General features: G+C 44.1%; 1 protein-coding gene across 1 annotated transcript in view; it reads right to left on the bottom strand.

Annotated features, from left to right (window-relative positions):
* Positions 1 to 5752: 5752 nt before the first annotated feature.
* The window catches only part of LOC147624249 (putative carboxylesterase 18), a 1573-nt gene continuing 1539 nt past the window's right edge, over positions 5753 to 5786 (bottom strand). Inside the window, exon 2 of the mRNA XM_086819212.1 lies at positions 5753 to 5786. This exon is cut by the window's right edge and continues 850 nt beyond it. The gene's annotated coding sequence lies outside the window, so the exon portion shown is untranslated.

The raw sequence follows: 5786 nt of genomic DNA, 5'->3' as shown, positions 1-5786 counted from the left end.
TTCAAGTTGCACCCTCACCTTGGATTCTTTGTAAAAGCATCTACGTAGTAATAAAGAAGTTCCTACGGAGGACCGTCCGTTCCAGCTCAGTGTGTTGTCTATCTATTTCACGTGGCTTCGTGATGTATACTCTCTGTTTGCATATTGAAGTGTCTCTCCTTTTTGTTCCGGGTCCCCTATTGGTTACACCGGCCCTCGCAAATCCATAACCGCCAGAGTCTCTCTCTAGCCACCTTGGTCGGTGGAGGGTCGATGTGCCACTCGTGAATCACCCTCACCCTCTATAAGGTGCATCCCTAAAATCCTCTTAAGGGGGTCTTCGCTCTCTCTAGTGTGCCATGAAGGTAAGGTGGAGCTCTCATCTGCGCCATGAACTGCCACGGGTATGTCGTGCCTAGTGAACACTCCCAGCCACTGCAGGGGAGGAGGGTCTGGTATTAGGGCCAAAGAGTTGCTGTCGAGGCTGAGTCTATCTTTGCTCCGGATCCCAGTAAGGCTCCTCTCCTCAGCCTCTAGGGGCAACTGTTTGAAAGTAAGCCAATCTCCAAGTGACCTAGTGGGCCGGTGCTCAAAGCTCCCTATCGATGTCCCAAGTATGTGACCACTAGGCAAACGGACCATGGGGTTCCAGATGACAGGTTGTCAAAGACACTCCTCGGAGGCTACTGGAGCTAACTGTTGAAGGGCCAGCCTGAGATGATCCCAAGCACACAAGAGATTGGCTGCAAATTTGTCCTCAAATGTTGGGCTAAAGCCACGTGCCCGCATCGCTCTGAAAATCCATCTCGTGCTCTAAGGCTAAGGTCCTTCGAGGATCGGGGTATAGGCGGAGATCCTAGCCAAGAGGAAGTCCTTCGAAGGCTCACCACCCGGAAAGAGACCTCAAACAATCAACTTGCCCAACAGGGCACAACTCTAAATGGAGGGGTCAATGCCCAGGCCCCTCTACGTCACGGTTGAATGATCACTCTCTAGGCCACCTTGACCCGGGCAGGTCTCCACCAGCCCACAGAAAGTTCCAGATGAAAGGTTGAACCTGTACACGCCTGGGAGAAAGACCAGCAGGCGAGAAGAACCTAGTTCACCACCACAACTTGGCCAGCTAAGGAAAGCCTAACAGAACTCTAGTATAGCAGCTTCTTCTAAATGCTCAAAAGAAAGAGGGGCTAGTAGCTGCTCAAGGGAGCCTACTTGGCATTTAAAATAACAAACTGGAGTGAAGCCTTCAATTGGACGCCAATTCAGGGTGTGTGATGAGCCAACCCAAAATCCACACGACTTGTGCCAATTGATCTACGCTCCGGATGCATGACAGAAGATCTCAGCGAATCTCTGGAGGTTCCCTCGTCCCCCGACAGGTATGGTGCCGTGTCATCGGCGAACTCCGAATCAATCATCTCCCGCATGCGGATGGGAAGATGCAATCCATGGAGCCCGGTCTCTTGGCGGAGAGAAAACTACTCATGGCCTCGGCGACAAACAAGAAGAGATAAGGTGCTAGAGGGCACCCCTGCTGGACTGAGCGAGAGAAAAAATCTATCACCTCTAGCTTCCTGAAAAGAAGCTGGCTGTGTGAAGTCGAGTAGAGACCCGAAACACATTGGACCCACTCTTACGGGAAACCCATCTTAGAAAGCCCCAATCTGCTCTGTCGTAGGTTTTCTCGAAATCCAGGAGATCAAACCTTGCTAACGCATCTTGGCCGATGTGGGGCGCCTCCTAAAAGGTGAAGATGATGTCCAGAATACTTCAGTCCTGAACAAAACCCATGTGTACACTACATGAATCAAGTCAAGGAGAAAGGGCTATAGTCTCTGGTTGATGGCCTTGGCCAGAATTTTGTAGGCAATACCTAGGAAGGTGATGGGTCTCTACATAAACAATTAATTCTTTTTTTCCCCCTAAACCGAAAGGATGATCCCTAGTATAACCTTTGAAAATTTAAGGTACTCTATTTGAATAACCTCTAGATAAAATATCCAACTAAGGTAAGGTGTTCAAAGGTTTTGAGTCCACATGTATCTGTAGCCTAATTTATGGCTAAGGTTGACTGTAAACAAATTATAGTGCACTTTATGAATGGAAATAATTTTAAAAGGTTCCTATGGTCAGAAAGGACGTGTGTATTTACTAAAGACATTATTTATTGTCTCTGTTAATTTATAGAGGGTTCTATGGTCAAGGAAAGGCAAGTTAATTTGATAAATATAATATTTCTTATCTCTAATGATTTAGAGAGCATAAATATGAGGAAAATAAATACTAGTGCCAAATCTCCAATCTGTCACCACCCTCCTCGGGAATCAAGTGGATCAATCCCTCGGACAATCTCTCTAGCATGGCTACCGTAACCATTATGTCATTGAAGGTAGCTCTAAAGCTGCCTTCCATTAGGTCCCACTAATGGAGAAATATGGAGGTTGGAAGACCGTCCTTAGCCATGCATTTGCCCCTAGGTAATGTCATCATAACTTGTGCCAGCTCCTCAGATGTGAAGGGGGTCAAGAGGAAAGTCCGGAGAGCATGAGGGCCAACCTCTCTCGTATGCCACCCAACCCGCTCACATGCATCTAGCACCTATGGGAAAATGGGGGCATCGGTGAGAAGAGTGAAGAAGAAATCTGTGGTAATGAGGGGGTCCATTCTGACCTCGCAACCTATGGATACCCTCTCGCTACCTGTGTGGACCTGTAATCTCAAAGACATCCCCAGTAACCTATCTCCTGCCTATGTCCAACAAGAGGCTCTGCCATGGTATGTGTACACCCGCCACTCCTCTATGGATATGAGCTCTTTACAAGCAACAACGAGCTGACTCTCAATCCAGGGGCTACCTGGTGCACTCTCCTAAAGCCATTGTAGAGAAGCAAGACCCTTATGAATGCTCCTCTCCTCTGCCCACGGAAGCCAGCCAATCTGCTCTACGCTATCTCCTATAATAGATTGCTAATCTCTCCAAGGCCCACATCCAGGGTGCCTGCAGTAGCTACTCCTGACCAAAAGTCTAGACTCTCCCAAATCTCCTCTTATCCTTTGCAAATCTCAAGGTACTCGATGAGGCTATTTGGAATCTAGGAACTCAAATGTTTGTCCTACCTCTAGAGGCCATCCAAGGAGAGAATAACCGGTGCATGATCGGAGAAAGTAAGATGTCCCCTTATAGTAGTGGAGGCTATGAGCAGGTTTCTTAGGGTTACCTTAGGGGCTTTCGGCCTCAGGCTGCCTCTTCACACAGAGGAAGAGTTATTGGACTCAAAATTAGCAAATGATACTACTATGTTTTTGGAGGCCTCATAGGCATACCTTTGTGCTTTTCGCGTTGCCTTCTTGGAGATGTTTTGTTTGGCAGTAGGCGCCACCACCAACTGGCACAAATTAGCAAGTTTAATACACCCTTCTAGGTGTGAACGTTCTCGGACAGTATCTTGTGAAATAGATAGCACGTCCACTCAATTTACTTGGTGTTACGTGGGGGGCAGTTGGTTGGCTTTCTTAGTCTGGTCCGCAGCTTTTCTACAAGGGCAATGATACAAACATCGCTATTTTCATTCGTAGAGGTATCGCCCAGCATGGTTTGTTGCAAGATGTCCCTCACTCACATTATACACCCCCCAAATAGAGAATTGACACCAGTTTAGAGATTGTTGCCAACATTATAGCAGAGTGGATCTGGAGAGCTAGATGCATAGAGGCTATTGAGGGTGTCCAGATTTATGAGTCTTAGTGCATTAGTGCTATATGGGGTGATATCATCCATACTCTCATGGCTACTTGGGCTCGTATTTAGGGGTCCTCCCGTTCTGTGCATGCAAAACGTGTTGTATTTATGCAGAAGTGGGACCATGGCATTTTCTTTTCCTCTAGTCCCACAAGTCTTTCATGGCACCGTGATGCTCCTCAGTAGTTGGGATCACCTTACATATTGGAGTGATTCTATTCTATTCCGGCTTACAACTGTGATTGTTGTATGCCTTTTTTTATACTTAATAGAAGTCTCTTTCCTTTCCCAAAAAAAAAAAAGATAGCGCGTCACACTTAAGCACTGGACGCTACATCACAGTAAATAACAAAATTGAAAGTAGAACTCCATAATGACACCACTAGTAGGGCCACAATCGAGTCGATCGTCCCGTATAACTCGCCCAAGATGTGTGGGAGTGGGTGTGCATCGGTTGACCATGAGCACAATTAAACATTTCGGCATTTAATCACAATCATTAAACAATCCACAAAGCAGAAAATAAAGCTGCACATATAACACCGCACAAAGTTCAGAATAGACCAATCCCCTTGTTGAGTATATTTCATTATCCAAGGAGAAATATTACATGTACAAGCTTTGAGGGGCTTACTCTCCCCATGGGAGATGCCAAATTATCTATATACAACCATAAACATGTTCTTCATCCAATATGGCTATCCAGCATGTCCTTCCATAGGCACACAAACATGTATAACAACCCACATGGCTCTTCCATATGTGCATAAACTTGTATGACAACTCATATGGCTCTTTCACAAAGATAAACCTGTAAACCAGCCAATATGCTACATCTAAGAGCGCCAAAACTTGTAAACTAGCCCATGTGGCCATGAGCGCATAAACCAATATAACAGCCTGTATGTCGCATCCATGAGTGCCAAAACCAGTCTGCATATCACATAAAACCAAAAACTTTAGCAAGCTTTAGGATTGTTTTTTTAAAGCCATCCCTAGTGTGCAAGATTGTGAAGAGTAGTGCAAATCATCTTTCCCAAGCTAGATAATGGCTATAGTGGACTTAGAAATAAAGAGAAATGGTAAAAAAAAAATTAGGGTTTTTAGCCTCCAAAAATCTGCTAAAAGCTCAAACTCACCCAAGAGATGACTCTCATGTTCAAATAAGCAAGAAATGCTAATGTGTAGCAGAGCTGAATTGACAAGTGTGAGGACATCTCACTTTTATCCTCCTATTTGCCACATGTCCCAAATTCAAAGGCCGAAAATTTCACAATCTTCAACTCTAAAAATATCCTAAATGATAGCTAATTTTACAATGACACTTTGGCAATCCTCGATCTCTGTCGAATTCCAGAGATAATGACGTGAACGAAAATTCCTTAGAAGATTGACAAAAATAGTAACTTTTTCTAAAATTTAGGCGAGAATCTCTCTGTTCCACCGCATGAGAAATACATGTAACACCATGTAGAAACTTGTTTCATTGCTCGATCTCTCCCAAATTCTCAAGAGTTCGCTATAGATACCTTATGACAAATAATTCCTTAACCTATTTGAAGAGCCAAAAAAAGGAATCCCAAACATTCACCATCATAAAAACAAGCATAGTAATCATTATCTCCTTGCATGTTTTAGCATATTGAATTATGGTGTGCGTGATTGCTCAAATAGTAATTGTCAAGAAAACAATTGCAAGCAATGCTATAGATTAGGAGACTTATCCTTCAAAGAAGTATAGGGAAAAAAATGCCCTTCGAAACAACTTGTAAGTATTGAAAAAAGAAAAACGATCTCTTCACGAAAATACGATCTCTTCACATAGAATTGGAGGTCTAACAAGAGAGCCTCCGAATCAGAGGGCTAATTGCATGCAAACTCACCATGAAACAATCAAAAGTGAGGTACTTTAATATATATTAGAGAGGAAGCACACAAACACTATACACTAGTACTAGTGCTTATTGTCACACAACACACAAGCAAAGAAGCATTTGGAAGGTACAATGCTCATCTTCTATGTATCCACCCAACTTTAACAAATGCTTTACCTCATTTTTAAAAAGAT

Source organism: Cibotium barometz, chromosome 25 (assembly GCF_041138505.1).
Source record: "Cibotium barometz isolate CiBa-2024 chromosome 25, ASM4113850v1, whole genome shotgun sequence".
NCBI lineage: Eukaryota > Viridiplantae > Streptophyta > Polypodiopsida > Cyatheales > Cibotiaceae > Cibotium > Cibotium barometz.
This window is presented reverse-complemented; position numbering and strand designations above follow the sequence as displayed.